Here is a 23,606-nt window from a genome sequence, read left to right as displayed (position 1 = left end):
TAAAGTAAAACTGATTTATAGGAAGTATTCCAGATACATAGACTATTTGAACTAGAACAGATCTTATGGTCCATGAAATAACCTCACATTATTACTAAGGGAATAAAAATTTAGAAAAGTTAGCCCATATTTCTTTCGCACTTACATATTTTAGCATCAACTCGCTTCCACATATTGAATGTATGCTAGGTTAAAAATTCAGGGGCCAACATAATACCTCAGTGGGGGAGCAAATTATCTACATGTGTGAGGTCCTGCATTCCAACCCTTGTGTCACAAAAACAAGAAAACAAAATTCCTTTCAATGTTTCAGAAATCCTTAAGTTGTATATTATATAAATATAACTGGGTAAATATAAACTTGTTAAATAGTTCTTATATGTCAATAAAAAGCATTAGTATTTATTATACAATCACAGCACTGTTAAATAAAGATATATTCTTTGAGAAGAAACATGCTAAAGAACTAGCTTCCCACATTTATTATAGGGATACTGTTAACATGCTGGTATTTTCTTCACAGAGTTTTCATTTCTCCTATATATTTTTTTTTCTTTTGAATGGATGAAGCAAGTAGCAAGTTGCAAACATCAGTAAAGACAATCCAAATAAGCCTTTGGAAACTAGATTTAAATGCTTTCTTTATCTGATCTGTCCATGGTGCTTTATAAATGACTATTTGCCAGTGGGTTACAGTACTGTATTATTTTTGAATCAGTTTCTCCTTTTTTTTTTTTTTCAACTTCCTAATACTTCTCATTCTCCTCTAGTCAGATGCATGAATGGTGAAAGTTCTCTATTATTCATCAAATACTTCAAGCTGTTCTTGTCAAGTTTCTCAACTCATTTCCTACAGACATTCCCCAAAATTACAGCCAAAAACTTCTCTGCCAGGCATGGGCCCATCAGAATAAAGATCCTGGGAGTTAGACATTTTGCAGAAAGGAAATGGACTGGAAACCTGTGTTCTTTCAATACCTGCAGTTTGTTTACTTTGTACCAGCTGTTAAACCCTATGTCCAAAATAGGATGATTCATTTTCTTCCTTTTTCAATCCTTCTAGCTAATAAATGGTAATCCATTCCTTAGAGTTGAAGGATACATTCATTAAAAAAAAAAAAAAAAGCACTGTTTCCTGTTCTTTTTAAAAGTTAGGTTAAAGGTGTCGCTTTTAAAGAGTCAGCTTAATAACTGTTTTTAAAGCATATAAAATAAGTAAAACATTTGGAATAAGCTGTAAACTGTGAAAAGTGAAAAAAAAGGCAGTTTAGGCAAGATGTGCATATTTGCAGAGAACATTTTGTAAAAATGTGCTTTTCTAACCCAATGTTCTAACTTGCAACATGTTTTATATGTCATCAGAATATTTAAGCAAGAGATACACATAAAATCAAAATATAACTGTGCATTAAAACATTGATCTTCTGGACATCATCTAATTAAATGATGATTTGGAAGACTAAATTGGTAATCAAATACACTAAAATTGCTTGATATTCTTAGTTGTTTTTCCTCTTGTTTCTTAGACTGCAAGTAAATGGTACACTTTTGTGACTTGAAAAAGGTTCCAGAAGAAACAAATATGTTGACTTAGAAAATAAAAGTTGCATAAATCATCAGAAAAAAGAACAGGATCCTAAGTAAGATTACTTATAGCAATTAATTCTAAGCATTCAAAGACCAAATTCGGGTTTGGAGTGATAATACAGGGAATATGGCAATTGCCTGACAAATGGCTCAACTGAGTTTGATCTCACTGGCATCCCATATGGTGCTGGAAACCTGGCTGGCTCGAGAAATTATGACTGCAGAGCCTAGTATGACCCCTGAGCACCACTGAGTTTAGCCCAAAGCTAAACAAAAAAATCAAAATTCTATTATAGTAAAGATAATCTGAAGACTAAATCAGTAGTATAATTCATGTTACTCTGTTAATTAATTAGTGAACAGAGCCTGATAACCTGAAAAATTAAGTAAAATAAAGCTACATTTAATTTAGTCTTAATTTTTTTTTTTTGGCGTTTCACTCAACAGAGTCCTACAGAATTTCCTGATGGAATAAATAAAAGCTAAATGTCAGAACTATTAGTTGTTAAGTAATATATGGACCATATGGACGCTCTAAGTAACCTCAGTCTTTATTTCTTGATTTCAGAAGAATAGCAAATATTAGATTTCTTTTTAAAACAATAAGCATTTATGTGTAATACTTTTTTATATTAGCTTAATAACCAAAATTTTCTCAAAAGTAATGTAGAAGAAATTTATGAAGAAACTATTTCCTTAAATTATATAAAATTTATTTTTCCCTGTCTTCTTCTGAGTGGATACCTATAACACCTAGACGGACACCTCCTTGTTTTTTGTTTGTTTGTTTTGTTTTGTTTTGTTTTTGTTCTTGTTTCTTCTTCTCTTCTCCCTTATCTTTTCTTATATTCTAATAGAACTACATTACTGGAATCATATTGTTCACCCTCATAATTTGAGGGGGGAAATGGATATTACCAAGACCATCGTATGAACATTTAAGGAAAAAAAGAAACTGATCCGTCTTGAACACCAAACCCAAAGTCAACAATAACAGAATCAATACCCAATCTACAAGCTGTACATTGGGGAACAGTTACACTAGCATTGCGGGGGACAAAGTATGAAGATATGGGATGATTGATGGGAACAGGGGTGGAGGGAAGACAACACTGGTAGTGGGAATGCTCCTCAAGCATTGCCTTAAATATTACTGTGAAAGATTTGTAATCACTTTAACCACAATAAACATTTATTTAAAAATGAATAGAAAAATGATTAGAAAATATAAATATGAAAGAAAATATGATATGCAAGACAGTACTAGAAGATTTCAAAAGAAAGAATATGTGCCTGGTATTTTATTTGCTAGTTGTCTAGTTCTATATAATATGATTTATTAAATGTGAAAGAGAAAACTATTATTTTATAAATTGGGCTATTCTGATGATTAAATTAATGTATTTAACAGGTTAAATCATTACCTATTATGTAGATAATGCCAATAATTAACTTAATATCACTAGTAAGAAATGTAGCATGCTAAAGCAATAGCACAACAGTAGAGTGTTTGACTTGTATGAGGCCAACCTGGGACTGACCCGGATTTGATCCCTGGTATCCATATGGGCCCGAGAATCTGCCAGGAGTGATTTCTGAGCACAGAGCCAGGAATAATCCTGGAGCACTACCTGATGTACCTCAACTCCTTCCCCACTGCAAAAATAAAATTAGGAATAGTGTACAAGAGATCTGCTATGTTATCTAACAACTGAAGTAGCATTATGTGTACAGAAATTGAGTTTTGCATGAGTTGGTATAATTTCAAAGAAAATTCCTACTTTTGATGTACCATATTATTATACCTATAGACAATGTGTGAATAGTTTTTTTTTTTAATTTTTAATTTTAGGTCACAGGGCTTATTCATGTCTCTCCACTCAAGGCGCATTTCTGGCAGTGCTGAGGTGCCTGGGTTCGAACCTAGATCCATTTTACTATTTCCTATCCATTTTACTATTTCCTCCAGCCCCAGAAAGCAATCTCTTGATTATCTTTCTGTAATTATTTGTGCAAAGATTCTATTTCATCTGAATTCTATAAGATGCCAGAAGACAACATTATGAAATTTATTAATTAATTTTTGAAGTAAATAGTATAGAATCTTATAGTCACTGCTTACTAGATTTAGTTGAAGAAAGAATAAATTGATGATATTCACTGAAATGTTAAGCATGTTTAAAATCTTTATGCAAAGTAGAAAGGAAGTATTTAGATATTTCAATTATGAGGGAAATTGAAGTTGGAAGGAAACAGCATAATAAGGGCAGTTGTATATTGAGAAGAAATCATAATCTAATAGGCTTAAACAATAAGATGTTACTTTATATATGTCAATTTCTAGCATAGCATTTGTAACTCTAAGATATCAATGGATATTTAAAAATATCTCTCTTACTTGAGTGGATTTATTAAATTATAAGCAGGAAAATCAGGCTACTTATTTAAATGTATAGAAAAGAAATGAGAATTTTCCTCCCAGTGATTTTTTTTAAATTTTTTATTTTTAATTATGAGAAAAAAGATGCAAAGAAAGAGGACAAGGTAAAGTTACAGTGGAAGGACAATCACCCATAAACAGAATTCTCAGTAGTTCCATTGCTGATATCTTAACTTTGAACTTTCAGCCAAAGAACATTAAGAAAAATGAAACAAAACCCATGTACAATTACTTTGTCCCTCAAGTCCCCCGATTGTAATACATAATATTTCTTAGCAGCACACAAAGCAATCTAAAGCCATAAAACTTATGTAACTCCTTAAACATTGAAGGCAAAGTACTTTTTTACATTTCCATGCACATGTATATTAGTTTAAGTTAATCTCAAAAGTTTAAGTGGGTTGTTTTTCTTAAGGATTAGAGTCAAAGGAGCACAGTAAAATCGGTGTTAGAGTGGCAATTATTGTTTGCATAGGCCCACCAAAATATGAGGGACATGGAAAGGAAAAGCCTTGGCCTAAATACAAGGAGGCCCTACCCCTGAAGTTTCCTGGCAAAAGACCAACTCTAGGCTCCAGGCAGACTAGTTTGTCCAATCCAGGTCATTGTCTGTAGTGCCAATACACTTTTATTTTTCACACAGTCTCTATTGTTGGTATCATGTTTCTGTATTAAAGATCCTGGAATCTGCATATCCTATGTTGCAGTCAGGATGGTGCAGAGTGTCCTCTCATTTCACCTCACAATTAAAGGGCAATGCAGAGAACCCTGTCCTGTAAGCAGGTCATTGTTGTCGTCTTCTGAGTGTTAAGGGAAGTCTCTTTTGAGCAGGTTGATTTCAGAGCCGTGGTAGGGTCTTCCCTGGTAGAGGATTGTTTCCAGGTGTTGTTATAAAAAACCTTGGATGTTTCATAGATAGCTTCCCTGGTTCAGGGGTAAATGGAGGATGCCCATTCTTCTGAGGCCTGTGCCAGGTTATTATATCAATGGTCAGGGTGTAAGGTCCCATTGCACTACAAGATTTATGTGTTCCAATCTCTATTAGATAATAACTTATTTGTATGTATAGTATTTTCCCATTTTAATGTGCCTATGCAAACAAGGAACAATGCCACGTGGTTTTATCAGAGCATATGGGGGCCATAAGAACAAGTCCAATAATCCCCATGACATGGTTCAATCATAAGCATTAAACTGAGGGACTCTTCCACCAAAATTTCTTATTGAACAGCTCACAAAAAGAAGACAAGATAAGCAGTTGGTAGAATCGTCATGGTAAAAAAATATTTAGAAAGAGTTATAACTGTTAAAGAAAATACACAAAATATTCAAAAGACATATGGGTCCATTTTATGTCTTTTGAAATAGTTGGGGGTTGTTAAATCAAATGCACGACTTTGGCCTGTGATTAGAACTGTGTAGTACTGAAGTTTAAAAGGGTAAATGTGAGGTACTGATGGTTGGGGGTGGGAGAGTTAAGGAGTCATAATGAGCTTTGTAGGGGTGTGCGAAAGGGCAGAATCTGTTGGGGCAGGAGGTCGTTCTTGGTGCCTAACAAATTAAAGAACTGAGGGTAAAGAGGGTTAATTGAGGGGAAGATAACGAATCCGGATTGGGAGATGAGGGAGTAGAAGGGGCTCTATGTGGAGGAGGGTAAATATATTAGAGGGGATATATACATTGTATAGATGAATTGTTTATGGATTAGGCTTGGTAGTCAGAGAGGACCACTGTATAGGAAATCACGTCTACATATACACTGATTTTAGAGACCTATTTGAATATTGTCCTCCAAATCTAGGGAATTCCATTTTTTTTCCTAAAAACAGTTGAGAAATAAGAATATTTTTGGGTATTGTTAAAAAGTATAAATGTTGTGCAGGCGCATTTGCTCCTGCGCACTTTTGAAAATGAATAATAGTAAGAAGAGAACTCCTGAATTAGGTCCAGTCTGGGGTGGGAGGGATCTCAGTCCCCTGGACTAAGTGGTCATCCCAGGGGACTATGGCTAGCTGTCCTGCCCAGATCCCCAAACATACTAGCTGAAGAGAAACAGAAGAACTGGCATGTGAAGTCTTCTGGGTGTAGCCCTGCCTCTGTAGTTTGTGAATGCATAAGGAGGAATTTTTTCTCCCCTCCCCCCAGGGCCCAATTAACCAGGCGTGGCCCTGAAGACCTGCCTGGCCTGCCTCCAAAAGATTTTTCTAATCATATAACTTTGTTCCTTCAGTTTGGTCTAGAAAATGTAAAATCTTATGAAGTTGGAGTTAATTACTTTGTAGAAAATATTCATACATTCTCTTTTATATAATATTGTTATATAATATTCTAACAAATATAATTTGTTAGAATTTTATCCAGATATTAGAGAGGCTTTTTAAAGAAGATATAATCTAGCAGTAACTGCATTTTCAATTCCATGTTGAATTTATATTACTTAATCTTGTCAAGAAACAAGAACTAAAATATGTCCGTAGTAAGTTTACCTAATGTGACATACTATTGACAATGACTTATGTTGGCTCTACAGATATCCAGAAAAAAAATATGCTTAGCTAGAAAGATGGTATTTGAGGAGATAAGTTCTTAAGGTAATTTAGGGAACACTATGCCCTATCTGTGGGAGTCCTGCATTTGCTCTTATCTGATACTTCTCCCAGAAGAAGTCAATCCAGAAATTTTGCATTAGCTATTACAGGACAATTTGATATGTAGTCAATTTACATTTGCATAGATAGGCAACTATCTGTTAAAGTTTTTCCTACTTGGGGCCAGAGTGGTAAGACATGTGCCTTATATAGGATGGACCTTGGTTCCATGCCCCGGAGGCTCATATGGTCCTCCAAGGCAGAAGGGATTTCTGAGTATATAGCCAGGAGTAACCCCTGAGTGTCATTGATGTGGCCCTAAAAATAAAACAAAACAAAATATTTCCCCCTTCTTCTTTCTCTGTTTTCTTGTTCTAAACAGTAAATACTATAAAAGAATTATAGTCAAGGCTTTCAGTCCATGAGCCTGTGAGGCCCTGACCCCATCCTTTGCTGTCTTTTATCTGTCTTGTTTTCTTAAGCCTGACGCACCCGGAATTTAGGCCTGTTCAACCTGATGGTTCCCAGCAGACTTGATAATCAGGTACCAATCCTAAATATTTGTCAAGACCTCGATGTTTTAGGATTTAAGAATATATGAATCAGACATTTTTGTCATATTCAAATTTTTCTGTTGCATAATGAGAATATTTATGTGCATGTTGAATGTTTTCGAAATGAGTGAATTAGGGTAATTAAATTAAATAGGTACTTTAGAACATGTTTTAAATATCTATGCTTAGTTATATATTAGATGACTCAGTTGAGGGTACTTACCTTTATGAGATAAATACCAACTGAATCTCTGAACTTATCTTTGACTCTTTCAACCATAAAGCTAGCTCTGCAAAATCATAATGAAAAGTTACAGTGATGGACCACTAGTTAGGAAAGCATCAATTGAGTTCTAAATATTTGTGTGCATAGGCAATTAAATTCTTGCTTGAAGGAGTTGGTCGTGGGACATTCTTTGTGGAAACTACTTTCACACTGATGTACATAATAAAGTCAAGATATCATGGGGTAGAGTCAAGGCAGGTTGTATGTAACTAGAGAAAAGGAATCTGTGATGGACTCACAGCTTTTTATTTGCCATGTGTTGGTCAAGTGATCCCTGTCCTTCAGTTTGAGATGCCCTGGGCCTTTACAAACATTATCCTTTCTACTTAAGCTAGTTTTAGGCTTTTGAAACCAGCCCTTCCCTGCCTAAGTTCTATTTAAATAAATTTAAATGAAAAGCAAGTGAAAAACAAGAAGCAACACTAGGCAAGAACAGCTGCACAAAATTTAGGGCTCATTGCTGATGACATAGGCCATATGCATTGCAGTTACATCTTTACTAAACCAGTATTTTTCTGTCAGGGAATCCATGAATCTCAAAACCTTTGTAATATTTTTTCCCTTTCTTTCATTCTTCCTGCTCAAACAGTCAACTAGGATCAAAGTCAAAAAGTTTAAGACTAGTTATCAGATCTAGCTTGCAGATCCAGGACTTGCCCTATAACCCATTCTCTCATCATTTTATTTTTATGTTTATAGGTTAGTCATACAATGAAGCAATGAAAAATACTATGTGACAATACCAAGAGAAAATATGTTGCTCTAAATGTAAACTATCCATACCGATTTAGGGACCAACCATTGATTTTCAATATAAACATTCAGCAGCTACACAATCTGGTTGAAAGTCTATGACTTTATTTTATTTATCTTTTTTTTCCATCACAGTAGCAATGCTAATGGATGATTTCTGGTTCTGGAAGTGCTTGGTGGACTATCTGAAATGCCAAAGTTTGAACCCAGGTCAGCTGCATGAAAACAAATGCTCCACACTTGTATGACTTTATTTTAAATGTAATTTGTGTCCTTGAAAAATATTTAAAATATTCTAACTAATAATATATCATAATATAAGTTTCAGATGAGGATAATATTATAAATATTGTTTCTTTTTTTTTTGTTCCCCAATTCACAATACATACCCGGCAAGGGGCCTGTGTTGAGGTGTATATGGGTGCCTTTACTGTACCTCCTCTTTCTATACAGCCAGTGTAAAGAACACAGCCTGTGGTAAGATTTGGGAGGCCTTATCTTATCTTTTATTTATTTTATTTTTTTTTTCTTCAGAGCAAACTAAAGTTGTTTTTTTTTTGTTTTTTTTTTTTAAAGTAAGAATTCATTTAAAGGACAAAATTGATTAACATAATGAGGTAAACTAATATAACATAATATAGTGACATAACATAACATATAATATAATTGATATAATAATAATACATGTAAGTCAAAGAAAATTTCTGATTAAAAACACAATTTTTTTTTTCATAATGGCTTACATATCTTTCACTGTAGTATTTTGGGTACATATTCACATTGAATCAGGGGAATACCCATCACCTAATATGTCCTCTTCTCAATCAAAAATCAAATAAGCTGAAAATAGGCAGAGTCCTGTCTAGAGGCTTCCAACCTCAGTTTGAGAGAGGATGTGAAAAAAGTAATTAAAATACCACAACAATACAAAAAAAAATATCGAATTAAATAACCGATAAGCACCACAGCAATAAAGACAGGCACCACACAATAATCTCGGTTCTGAAATCAAATCATACTCAAGTGCAAAAAAGAAAGAGAAAGACAAAACAAAATAAAATAAAATAATATTGGAGACATCAACCGTAATCTCCACACCAAAATAAAGACGTCAAAAAAATAGATCATTTATTCTCCTCTTGCTGCTTTCGTGGTATGTGGAAGACTTCTACTTTATCTTGGATGGTAAAATCAGTCCTGTTTCTAAAGATCTTGGTGGCTGTGCAGATCAGGGAATGGAGTTTATGAAGTCTTTCTTTGTGGTTCTAGCAGTTATGCTTCTTCAATGTCATTTTTTTGTTTTTTATGTGTTCTAGGTGTTTCAAAATAGTGCTACCATTCTGTGTTTTTCTTTTGTCTTCTGACTTACTTCGTTTAACATAACATGATCTGGTCCATCCACGTTGCTGCAAAGTCTGTGATTGTATCATTTCTAACTGCCATGTAATATTCCATTGTATATATGTACCACATCTTAATGATCCATTCATCTGTTGTTGGACATCGAGGTTGGTTCCAAGATTTGGCTATTATACTGAGTGCTGCAATAAATAGTGGGGTGCATATGTATTTTGGAATGAATGTCCTTCCATCTTGGGGATATATGCCTAGGAGAGCAATTGCTGGGTCAAATGGCAGCTCAATTCTAAGTTCTTTGAGCACTCTCCAGACTTTTCTCCATAGATGTTGGACCAAGGGGTATTCCCACCAGCAATGAATGAGAGTTCCTTTCATACCACATCCTCTCCAACAAAGGTTGTTCCCATTATTTTTGATGTGAGCCAACCTCACTGGTGTGAGGTGGTATCTCATTGTTGTCTTGATTTGGATCTCCCTGATGATGAGCGAAGGTGAGCATGTTTTCATGTGTTTGTTGGCCATCCTTCTCTCTTCCTCAGAGAAATGTCTATTCATTTCGTCTCCCCATTTTTTTATGGCTTCATTTGGTTTTGAAGGGCTCAGGTTTCTGAGCGCTTTGTATGTTCTAGATATCAGCCCTTTATCTGATATATCAAGTGAAAAGATTTTTTCCCATTCTGTTAGCTGTCTTCTTGCATTAAGTAGGGTTTCTTTTGCCATGCAGAAGCTTTTTAGTTTGATATAGTCCCATTTGTTTATAGTTGATGCTAACGTTTTTGCCATTGGTGCTCCATTCTCAAAGACCCTTTTGATATAAAGGTCTTAGAGTGTTCTGCCTATTTTATTCTCGATAAACTTTATAGATTCAGGTCTGATTTCCAGATCTTTGATCCATTTTGATTTGACTTTTGTATAAGGAGTGAGATATGGGTCGATTTTCACTTTATATTCAATTCAATATTATAAATATTGAATATTGACAATCAGTTCACATATGAATATCCAATGCTCTCCTTTACTACATACTTTTCCTTTTGATCCTTCCTGATTTTCTCTTCTGATATACACCAATTATTCTTGGAATCTAAAGTTAAAATTTTGTTTTATTTATATCTTGTCTTCTATGTCTATCCTGTATTAATGAAGTCACATGGTGTTTGTGTTTCGCCTGCAAATTTACTAAGCATGATACCCTTAATGTCATCAATGTTGCAAATGACAGGTTTAACTTTTAAAAATAGATATAGAGAATTGCTTTGTGAATCTATGCCCCATTCTTTATATTTTTATCAGTTGATTAACACTTTGGTATGTTCTCATTTCCAGTTCATACTTATTTTAAATAAAAATACATTTTCAATAAATAGTGCTGAGATAATTGGTTTGTCAAATACAAAATAATGGTGGATCAGATAGATAATATAGGAGTAAGGCATTTTCATTGTCTGCAGTTGATCCTGGTTTGATTCCAGGAACTATACTCTGTCCCCTGATCATGGCTATGATTGATTACTCAGCATAGAGTCAGAAATAGAGTTTAATCATTACCAGGTATGGTACTTATTGACTCCCCCAAATGAAAAGTAGTGGAACTAAATCACTACCTAATAGTGTTTTCCAAAAACTACTGAATTGAACAGAAGACATAAAACCATAAATTATAAACAATATTGAGAAAAGTAAGATGCTCTGTGACATCAGACTTGAATATATATATAGGTTGAATTTAAAAGGCAGGAGTAATGAAAAAATTAAATATACAAAATAAAATCACATTACATTAGCCTGAAATAGTTCTGAACAGTTAAACTATTGATAACCAAAAATACGTCACTGAATGGGAGAAAACTTTTATATACCTTAGTCTGTAATGAATGTACATACATTACAAAAGCCAAAACTAAAATTAACTAGTTCCATAAAAAAAACAACAACAGGCGCGAACTGAGCAATCACTTCACTAGAAAAATCAAGTTGACCAACTCACACAGAAATGTGCCCTTATTTCCAGAGCGGTGATGCAAGTGATAAGGTGTCTGCCTTGCCCGGGCTAGCCTAGGACAGACTGCTGTTCGATCCCCCGGTGCCCCATATAGTCCCTAAACCAGGAGCGATTTCTGAGCGCATAGCCAGGAGTAACCCCTGAACATAACAGGGTGTGGCCCAAAAAACAAAAATGTAAAGAAAATAAATAGATCATTATTTGTTTTCATGAAGAAAGAGATTTTTTCATTATAAAATATTTATGAATTAACTAAACTAGAATTAAACAGTGACAAAGTGCTTTGGGAAAGAAAAGTGAGAGAGAGAGAAAGAGAAACAAGGATACAGAAGATGAGAGAGAGGGTGAGAAAAAGGGAGAGAAAGGGGAGAGAGAGCGAGACAAACAAGGAGAGAGAGAGGGAAAGAAAATGGGAGAGAGGGGAAGAGAGAGAGGAAGAATGAGAAGAGAAAGAGAAAATAATCTTCGACATCTCCAAATTTCCCCAACTAAACTTTTCCCACAATTTTTTCTAGGTAAAATGTTTAAAATTGTGCCTAAAAAACAAGTGAGCTTCTCATGTATTTCAGGGTCTCTCCCATGTATGTAAGAAAAGAGAGATAAATCCTTCCTTAGTTTTTTTTCTTGTAAAGTCTATGGAAGCTTCTTTACATATTTGTCCAGACTCTGAGAATCATAGAGGTTACAGGATTTAAAGGAAATTAAGTGGTGGTATTTGCAGCTAGTACGAACTTTTTTTTTTTCAACTGAGAAGAAACTACTGTTGAGTCAAACATTTTATTCTAGTAAATAGAGATTTATTGGAGTTAATAGGAATTTGCAGTTGACAAAATCCAGGTCATTCACATGAAGCATCCTGTGATACATTCAACATAAAACAATATTTTTCTTTTAGTATTTAGTGCTAACTTAATAGGATATTCCTAGATACCTCAGGTGACAAATTATCATTTACTGTATTAGAATGAGTGACATTTAAGGGCAAAAGTTGTCTGCAGGTTTAGATATGACTAGTTTTGCTAAACTACTCATCTGTTATGGGTTATGAATTATTAGGTGACTTACTTTATTTTGTTCACTAATAATATTCTCATCTTTTCAACAGGATTCACTATAATATTTAATAGAGTTGTGAAGATTAAATGGGATTGTATGTGAGAAGTGCTTAGCACAAAACTGAAGTTTAGCAATCATAATACACTTCCCACTTATATATTTTTATGGCTTTATACATGCCATGAACATTTAACTGTGAGTAGTGATGAGTAGAGAGTTTGCCAACAATTCCCATGCACAGAGAAGAATCCAGTATTTGGGACATTCAAGAAGCAATGTGAATTAAATAAAAACATGGCTGCAATGAAAAATGGTGTTAACTCAATTGATGTATAATATTATGGTTGATAATCATCTGTGCAAGTTTTTCATAATGTTAGTTTATGGAAAAAAAAACAAATACTCATTTAGTTATGCTTTGAAACCTAAGATAAATGATCAAAATCAAGAGTACAGTCAGCTTTCCAGCTGCCACTGTTCGGCTGTGGGCTCAGTGTGAAGTGGGACACCTTGCATTATTCTTCTGGTATTTTTTGGTTCTGTATCATCTTACTTCCTTGTCAAAATTCAGTTATGTCTGTATGAAAGCAAAGATGTTTGTTTGTTCTGCAAGGAAAAGTAGAAGGGGAGTAACAGGAAGAGTTGTTTATGGAATAACCCAACACTAGTGATATTTTTATTATCTTTAGACTTTCATCTCACAAATACTAGGAGGGAAACTACAATGGGTAGAGAAATTGCCTTGTACATCACTGTCCTGGGTTTGATCCCAGGCATCCCATATGGAACCTTGACCTTATTAGAAGGAATTTCTAAGTGAAGAAACAGGCATATAGCCTGAGCACTGCTTAACCCTTCAAAAAATTCCTGTACCATGAAATTGGGAAGATGCCAATTTGCTTATTGTATAACAAGACCTAAAGAACTTTAATATATTGTGCTGGACAACTAGTTTAGCTTTCTCTAAAGATGCCAGCTATGTAAATAAAGTTTTTAAACAACTAATTGTTTTAAATGTATCAGCAGTTGTGAACATAAGTATATGATATTTGAATAATATAAAAACATATATATTATTCTCAAGCACTACTAGATAAACTAATTAGATGAACTGAGGGTCTTCAAGAATCATTAGGATAGACCTTATAAAAAGTACTCATTTTGGGGCTAAAAGGATAGTATAGAGGTTAAAATAATTGTGTTGAATACAGACAGTCCTAGTTTGTTCCACAATACTGCATATTGTCCCGTAATTACCACCAGGAGTGACCACTAGACAGAGGGCCAGGAGTATGCCCTGAGCACAGCATCTCCCCAGTTTCTCATTAAAATTTTATATATGGGTTGTTTAGACTAACTAGACATTTGTAAAAGAAACTCATATGTTGGTGGGATCCAATTCAAATAAAGAACAACATTTTCATTGGTGTATGCACTGTTTCCTCAAAACATATATAACCATTAGAGGAAAAATAAATAAAACATTGCGAAATCTAACCCTATACATTTTATTATAAATATCCCAATTTTCAATATCTCAGGTGACTTGCTTACACAATTTAATGCTTTGGGAGGAAATTGCTTTCCCCATTCATTACATAAACTCATGTGCATGGCTGCACTCACATTAATATCACCACTGATATAGAGATAATATACATTAGTTTGGCTTCTTTATTTAGAAACAATGTATGTAAAGATATGAAATAAAGCCATATGTCAAAAAATATCAATTGTAGTTATCTTTTAAATTTATTTATTATTAATCTTGATTAAGCTAAAATTCATTCAGGCAAAAAGGGTATAGATGTTTATATGTTGTAGGGGTAGAGTATTCTCAGGCTATGCTCCCCACAAGAGTGTGTCAGTTCTATCAGAATTTATGGACAATTCTAGAGCATTTTCTCCACTTTGGTTACTCAACTCTGATCAGAGTTTTACAAATTGTTTTCATTGGACATTGCCTCTTTTCTTTGCTTCTTGACAAACCACTTCTGAATGAGATCATCCTGTATAAATATTTCCCTGAGTTATTGTTCTTAAATACTTTATCCCTTCCAATTTCACCATGCTATTCAGGCAATATTTCCTCTTTTCTTGCTACTGAGTAGTCTGTTGCATATATGTGCATGTGTACTCAAACATACATCATAGGCATAAGTATATGTATATGTGTTAATTTTCTTTTGGAGAAGTGGTGGGTTGGGCTATACTCTGAGGTGCACAGAACATACTATTAGCTCAGTTATCAGGGTTTGGTGTGTCTTGTTGGGTTTTGGGGTACCATATGTAATGCTGGAAAGTGAAACAGACAGCTGGATGCAAGGTGAGTGTCTTCCCAGCTATATTTTTTCTATAATTTTATATTCCTTTTTTCTATCTATTTATTTATAATCCTATTTCCCATCTTTCTATCTATTAATCTATTGATCTGTCACTAGACACTTGTGCTCTTCCCCCAAATTTTGATATCTATGTAGTACTGCAAGTGTTACCATTTGCATTTATCTTTTCAAGGTAACTTATTTGTGTCCTTTTTATAGACACCAATGTGTGTAATTTCTGAATTATAGTTAAGTAAATCTCTCTAGTGTTTGCAAGGAGGTTGAAAAAGTTTACTTTCCTACAAATAATATGTTGGTCTTTTTTTCTCTATGCCAATATAAGAATATGTTTTTGAATATTTTGATAAAGACTTTTTCATTTCTCATGTGTCCGTTGTCCACTGGTATATCTTCTTTGGGGATATGGGAGTTCAATGTTTCCCATTATTAATATGACTTTGGTGAGTATATGTGAGTGTATGCACATATGTGTGAGAAATTCAAACCTTATTGAATGGGAGATAATATTTCTACTCTATATATCTGAAAAAAACATCCTTAAGAACAAGGAATTTTGGGCCAGAGAGATAGCATGGACGTAAGGCATTTGCCTTGCATGCAGAAGGACAGTGGTTCGAATTCCAGCATCCCATATGGTCCCCAGAGCCTGTCAGGAGCGATTTCTGAGCATAGAGCCAGGAGTAACCCCTGAGCACTGCCACGTGTGACCCCAAAACAAAACAAAAACAAATAAACAAAGAATTTTCAATGGGATTTTTTTGGGGGGGACTTTTGGTTTTTGGGCTATACCTGATACTCAAGGGTTACTCTTTGCTCTTCGCTCAGAAATCACTCCTGGCTTGGGGGGAACATATGGGACTCCAGGGGATGTAACTGGTCCGTCCTGGGTCAGCTGCTGTAAAGTAAACACATTACCTCTGCACTATCACATCAAAGGACCCTCAATGGGATATTTTTTTTTCATTTTAATGATAGTTTCTTTAGCTGTGCAGAATTTTTTCACTTTGATATTTTTTTTATTTGAAACTTTTTTTCTTTATTTAAACATCTTGATTACATATATGATTGTGATTAGGTTTCAGTCATGTAAAGAAAACCCACATCACTAGTGCAACATTCCCACCACCAATGTCCCAAATCTCCCTCCATTCCACCCCACCCCCACCTATACTCCAGACAGGCTTTCCAGTTCCCTCATTCATTCCCATGATTATGGTAGTTCTCAGTGTAGTTATTTCTATAACTGCACTCACCAGTCTTTGTGGTGAGCTTCATGAAGTGAGCTGGAAGTTCCAGCCCTCCTCTCAATGTCTTTTATTTTTCTTAAAACCCATAGATGAGTGAGACTATTCTGCGTCTCTCTCTCTCTCTTCCTCTGACTTATTTCACTCAGCGTGATAGGTTCCATGTACATCCATGTATAGGAAAATTTCATGACTTCATCTCTCCTGACAGCTGCATCATATTCCATTGTGTATATGTACCATTGTTTCTTTAGCCATTCGTCTGTTGAAGGGCATCTTGGTTGTTTCCAGAGCCTGGCTATTGTGAATAGTGCCTGATACCATAAGGTATATAAAACTACACGTCGGTAAAACACTCCATGACACTGAGACTAAAGGCATCTTTTAGGAGGAAACTGCATTTTACAAACAAGTGGAAGCAGAGATCAACAGATGGGAATACATTAAACTGAGAAGCTTTTGCACCTCAAAAGAAATAGTGCCCAGGATACAAGAGTCACCCAGCGAGTGGAAGAAACTATTCACTTTGATATTTTTGTGGCTTTTTTCACTTTGATTTAATACCACTTTTTTATGTTAGATTTTGCTGATTTTTCTGTTGAACAGACATCTCTGAATATGTGATTTTTGTCGTGGAGATCAATACCATGAAGTGTTATGCCTATGTTTTCTTCTATATTGTCTATGTAGTTAATATCTAATATCTATGTCTTGAAATATTATATAATATATAGCTAATATATATTATATAAATATATTATATATAGTATAAGTTTTTCCTATTACACAAAGCTAGCTTTGCTACCACTCTGCTCAAGAAACTATGCTGTTTCTTTGCTTTGCTTTGCTTTTTCCTTTCCTTTCCTCCCCTCCCCTCCTCTCTCCTCCCCTTCCCTCTTTCCTTTCCTTTCCTTTCCCTCTTTCCTTTCCTTTCCTCTCCTCTCCTCTCCTCTCCTCTCCTCTCCTCTCCTCTCCTCTCCTCTCCTCTCCTCTCCTCTCCTCTCCTCTCCTCTCCTCTCCTCTCCTCTCCTCTCCTCTCCTCTCCTCTCCTCTCCTCTCCTCTCCTCTCCTCTCCTCTCCTCTCCTCTCCTCTCCTCTCCTCTCCTCTCCTCTCCTCTCCTCTCCTCTCCTCTCCTCTCCTCTCCTCTCCTCTCCTCTCCTCTCCTCTCCTCCCTCCCCTCCCTTCCCTTCCCTTCCCTTCCCTTCCTTTTCCTTTCTTTTTCTTTCCTTTCCTCCTCTCCTCCCCTCCCCTTTCCTCCCCTCCCCTCCCCTCTCCTCTCCTCCCCTTTCCTCCCCTCCCCTCCCCTCTACTCACCTCCTCTCCACTCTCCTACTCTCTCCTCCCCTCCCCTCCCCTCCTCTCCCCTCCCCTCCTCTCCCCTCCCCTCCCCTCCCCTCCTCTCCCCTCCCCTTCTCTCCCCTCCCCTCCCCTTCCTCCCCTCTCTTTCTCTCCGCGCCCCCTCTCTCCCCTCCCCTCCCCTTCTCTCCCCTCCCCTCCCCTCCCTCCCCTCTCCTACCCTCTCCTCCTCTCCCCTCCCCTCCTCTCCCCTCCCCTCCTCTCCCCTCCCCTCCTCTCCCCTCCCCCCCCTCCCTTCCCCTACTACGGGCTATGTGCTGAGAAATCTCTCCTGGCTTGGGGGACCAGATGGGACGCCTGGTGGATCGAATTGCGGTCCTTCCTAGGCTAGCACGCGCAAGGCAGATGCCTTATCGTTTGCACCACCTCTCCAACTCCTGCTCTTGTTTTTTTAATAGTAAATAACCTTTTCATACATCTGAGAGTGTGTATGTAGATTCTCAATTGATGGAAATGTTTGAGGTTTTTTCTCCCATATTACACTACTTGGTTGCTCTGCATTTGTGATATAATTTAAATTTTGAGAACATGATTATTCCCATCATTTTCCCACAGAATTGCTATAACTATTATGTGAATCCATGAAGTATTTATTAAAGAATGTTCTGTCAACTTGTAGGATGTCAATGAAAAATTTATATAAAACCTGTAGGTTTTATAATGCTATAGATTCAAGGATCAGTCAATTTTTCTAAAATATTTTCTGACTGTAATCTTTAATATTGTGTAAGTACATTATATATTATTCTGCAAAATATAAGTAATACAATTAAACTTTCCTTTTTCTAATCAGGACTATTTTTTTTTTCTTGCTTAAATGCTGTAGCTTAAGTAGATGCTTTCAACACTTTGTTAAAATAGTTTGGTGACCTGGTTTCTATTTGTTTGTATGTTATATGTGTATTCAATATGAAAAAACTCAGATTTTCCTTTAATAAGTATGTTAGATATACATTTGTGGTATATATAAACATTTTCATAGTAAGTAAATTTCTTCTATCTTCATTTTGTTGAGGATTTTTAAAATCGTAATTAGATATTGACTCTCCTTGAAAAATGTCTCTATATGATTGTGAAATGTTTATCTTTTGTTGATAACATTTATTAATAAATTTTTTTCTCTATGTTGAACCATCTTTTTATCCTGAAATAATTCACATTTGGTCATTATGTCTGATTATTTTAATGGATTACTGAATTCAGTCTGCTAATTTGGGGCTAAGAAAATTTGCATCTATGTTATTCAGGGCCATTAAGCAGATTTTTCGTATTGATATATTTGAGGAAATTTAGAAATAATCCATTTTTGACATTTTGATGTAAAAGAATAGTAAAACTATCTGGAACTTGACTAATTTTAGGAGAAACTTTTGATCACTGCTTCAATTTTCTTGCTCACAAATAACCTGTTCAATTTATTTCTTAATAGATTTTGGGAGAGTGTAGAATGCTAAATTTGTCTAACTTCCTAGGTCCTCCAATTTAATGCCATTAAAAATTGATAATAGTTCTCAATCATATTTTTAAAGTGTTGCTCTGTTATAAGTATTTATTATCTCACAGAAACACATCTAAGTTATTTTCTAAACTTTGATATTCAAATAATTTGAATTATTTCTATTTTTCTATTGACTTTGGGTTACATTTTCTTTTTTCTCATTTTCTACTATGTGAGATCGATTATTTATATAGGATTTTCTTTGTTTCCTGGATATGGCCAAATGTCTATACACATATTAGTAATTCTCCCCATGCTGCTTTTGCAACATTCCATATATTCTGATAGCTGATGCCTTCATTCTTATTTTTTCCCCAGGAAATTTTTATGCTCTTTTTTTTAGTTTTTTGCCTCACTGATTCAAGAGTACTCAAGATGTTTAATCCCAAAATGTTTCTTTTTCTCATCATTCCTATTAGTTGATTTGCAGTATACTTACATCTTTTCTGTATTGATACATAACTGCAGTCTTCATGGCTTAATTGATGCTTTCTTTGTTATCAGTATGAGAATTGTCCTTGAGTAAGTTCTAAGAACTCTAGAGAATAATGAGTATATGTTTTGTATGAGAATGAGTATATAAGTATATGTTTTAGTTGAAGATTCTATAAATGTCTATTACACCTGGTTCTTGGAATTTATTATTAAAGGCTATTATATTTCTATTAGATTTTACATCTAATTGACCTGTATAATGGTGAGAAAAGCATGTTCAAATTCTCCAATGTAACTGCACAGCAGTCACTATCACTTTTCAGCACTGTTACTAGCTGCTCTATATATGTTGTTCCACCTTTATTCGTTATATAGTTGTTTATATGTTTTAACTACTCATATGTTGACACTTTATTTATTCTATAAAGTCCACTACAATGCCTTATTGATGTTTTTAAACTTATTTTTTGTAACATAATTTTAATTCCTGATGGGATTTTTGTTGACTTAACATAGTCAGAAAAACATTAATGTTAAAACTGTTAGAGCAAATATTACTTGGACTAAAAATCAGGGACTCTTGTCTAGTCCAACCATGCCCCTAATGTCCTATTATTTCTTCAACTCTACAATTTCCTTCTGCATCCCCCAGTTTCTCTCCCCACCCTTCCCACGCTCACTTGGTAATATCCATTTGGTTGTTAAAGTCTAAAAGTCTCTTTTCACTGAAGATTGCCATTTCTTCAGTTTTATTTCTTTACCTACCACAGAAGTGGTCAAATCTGATATTTGTTCTTCTCGACCTCAGACTTAAAATTTATTCTGTCTAGTATAAATTGGATGTTCTTTCCCCTTTCAGGCTAGCTCTAGCCTGTTTCATTGTTTTCTAACCTTAAGCAATGAGCCAATTCTTATCATTGAAGTTTAAGTAGGTCTCCTTGAAATAGCAAAATGTTGGGTGTTAGTAACATTTTGTACTTTTTCCTAGTGTTCAGTTAATTGATACTTAGAAGAAATATTTACAAATTTTTTAAACATATTTAAATGTGGACTATGAGTGATTTTTGCAATTGGCCTAATGTTTTCTTTTTTCCTCTTATGTCCCTGGTACTTTGATAGCTGACTTGCATGTAGTGATTTGTTTTTATTTGTGTCTTGTTTGTTTCTTGTGTTTTGCTTTAAAACTATGGTGATATATACCCTTAGATATCTAAGTCTAGGTACCACTTTAAATTAAAGCCAGGACATCTCAAGTTGATTCTATCATGCTAAGATATTATTCTGTTTATCCTTAATTTATTATTTTAAAATATTATTAATACATTCAAGATATATTTAACTTTTTTATTTGATGCTTTATTTTTATAAATAAATTCTTTAATTAAATCATAGTGAGATACATAGTTACAAAGTTGTTCATGATTGAGTTTTAGTTATACAATGTACAACACCATTCACCAATGCAGATTTCCCACCATCAATGTTTCTAGTTTTCCTCTCACTCAACTACCCAGACCTTGACATCTCCCCTGCCTACCCCTATGGGAGACGTTTTTCTACTTCCATTCTCTCTCTCTCTCTCTCTCTCTCTCTCTCTCTCTCTCTCTCTCTCTTTATTAAGTTCCTTGTTAGACTCTGTGGTTGGTAATATTGTCACTGAATGGTTATCATGCATATCACTTTATCTTTTGTCAGTACTCAGTACTTGTCCTAAGTCATCATTTCCAACTCTCACTATCATAATGGTCCCTTCTTTGTCAATACTATACTTCTCCACTCTTAGTGGACTTCCTTCCATGGACTGGTTCACTTCGTTCTCTTTTCTATTGAGTCTGGACATATTTATCTGTTATAGAAAACGTTCCTTAGCAATATTCCCAAAGAAAGGCTTAAAACGGTAATATAGCATTAATCATTACAAGGAAGAGTCCTTTTAACATTAAATATGACATAAGGTGCTACATGATTAATTTGGACTTCTTACTTAAAAAATGCTGTAAAGAAACTCTTAAAAAGAGAACATTTTGGGGGACTGGAACCATGGTGCATCGGTAGGACATTTGCCTTGCATGTGGCTGACCCAGGATGGATCACAGTTTGACTCCCCATTACCCCCCGGCATCCTATATAATACCCCAATCCAGGAGCGATTTCTGAGCACATAGCCAGGAGTAACCCCTGAGCATCACCGGGTGTGGTCTCCAAATAAAAAATATAATAATAAATGACCTGAAAACAACTTCCCACACCTAAAACAAAAATTTCCAAACTTCTAAGGATAGTGACTCCCAGAAGGTAGGAGATGAAAGATAATGCTGTTCATAAGGAAATACACCCAAATGATGTACATACAAATATACAAGGACCCTGTGATTTTCTACAAGTGCTATTTTCTTTAACTTTCTGATAAAGAGAAGGTAGACCACCTAAGTGACTTTTCCACCTGAATCTGAGCTCACAAATCACTCCTGTCTAAGGGAACCATATAGGATGCTAAGTATCAAACCTGCGTTCTTCCCTGGTCAAAGGCATGCAAGGCAAAAGCCCTATTGCTGTGCAGCACTTTAGCCTCACCTCAATGATTTAAAGCCTTCCTCAAAGATACAGGAGTTAAGAACCTGAACAAGTAGTTAATTTCAATATTCTCAGTTTTCGTTAATATTCTAGCTTTATTATACTAGGGAAGAATGGTAATTCACCAAGTAAATAAATTTGCTAATCCCTTTAATCATTTATGAATCCTTAAAAAGATGACATTCCAAACTCAATAATTTTTTAAATTTAATTTAATTTAGACACTGTTACTTACAAAGTTGTTTACAATAGGTTTCAGGAAAAGCACTAGATCCAACACTATTGGAAGCATGAAACTCAAATTACAATTATTAAGATTTAAAATGTATCTGTCAAGGAGTACTTAATGTCTTAAATGTTGAAAGCTACTATTATCAAGAAATATAAGTTTATTTCAAAATTTCCAAGCCATCTCCAATTATTAATGCTTTCCAAATGTGCTGGGAAAAAGTCTTTTTTTACAGAAACATCTGCCAAAATAATGATTTAAATTATACACAGACATAATCTCTGCATTATTTATTTAAATTAGTGAATTGCAGAATACTTGCTGTGTGAAAAATTGTTTAAAATCATTTCAAATTACTTATCAGGATCTGAAAAAATTTTTATGTTACAAAAACTTTCACAATATCACATGACAAGTGGTCTACAACCTTTTATGAAGGTATTTGATGCCTGAGGCCCATCACTAACAGTGCCAAAGAATTTCTTGGAATGTTAAATGGAATATTCTGATTTTGAACACATTCTCACAAATTTTACCTCTGTTTAGAAAATGGAAAAGTTGTCATTCATTTGTTTAACTTGGCTAGAATTATTAAGTCACTTTCCTGACTATGTCAATATTTATTAAGCAAATAAAATATTCCTTAGCTTAATATTAAAGTAGGACTTAGAGGGATTTGCCTCAACATTTAGTAAACAACTACATGTTTTATAAAAAAATAATGCTGAATTAAATATAAGCAACATAATTCTGACTAATGATTTTTCTATAATTATGAAATATCACATCTCAAAACATACATTCTTCACCCTCAAATTATGTGGCCTGGTTCCTTGCCTCACCATTTAAGCTATATAGCAGAGATAATTTTGTAATATCTTGGTATTTTTAAATATACTTCTTTTATTTCTATTAATGACAAAAAGAAAATTCAGAAAAAATTCAAAAGTGCCAATGGAGAAGCTATGAGGAATCCAACAGAGATAATTATCTCTGAAGATAGAATTGGTCTTTAAATGACAAACTGCGTTTACTATATACACATGTTGATATTCATTTTGTGTGCATCTGAAATTTAAGTTATTTTACTTTAACAAAAATGAAAAAGACAAGTTCTTAGTTTTAAATGGTCAATATTTGATTTAACTGGTATGTCTCTGGAGCTTTAATAGATAGTCAATTAAGAGCTCTCTCATGGGGTTGAAAAAAACAGTACAGTGATTAAGATATTTGCATTACTTCAACCCACCTGGGTTCATTCCCTAGTATTATGTATTGTCCCTGGAGTCCAATAGGAGT

The 23,606-nt window shown here is 34.7% G+C and overlaps 1 protein-coding gene and 1 non-coding gene across 2 annotated transcripts in view; both read right to left on the bottom strand.

Annotated features, from left to right (window-relative positions):
- The window catches only part of GPC5 (glypican 5), a 1,503,836-nt gene that overhangs the window by 43,677 nt on the left and 1,436,553 nt on the right, over window positions 1-23,606 (bottom strand). The window lies entirely within an intron of this gene.
- On the bottom strand, window positions 8,571-8,702 carry LOC126016633 (small nucleolar RNA SNORA51). The gene has a single exon (XR_007498421.1). It is a non-coding gene; the product is annotated as a small nucleolar RNA SNORA51 (small nucleolar RNA).

This window comes from Suncus etruscus, chromosome 8 (assembly GCF_024139225.1).
Source record: "Suncus etruscus isolate mSunEtr1 chromosome 8, mSunEtr1.pri.cur, whole genome shotgun sequence".
Taxonomy (NCBI): domain Eukaryota; kingdom Metazoa; phylum Chordata; class Mammalia; order Eulipotyphla; family Soricidae; genus Suncus; species Suncus etruscus.
This window is presented reverse-complemented; position numbering and strand designations above follow the sequence as displayed.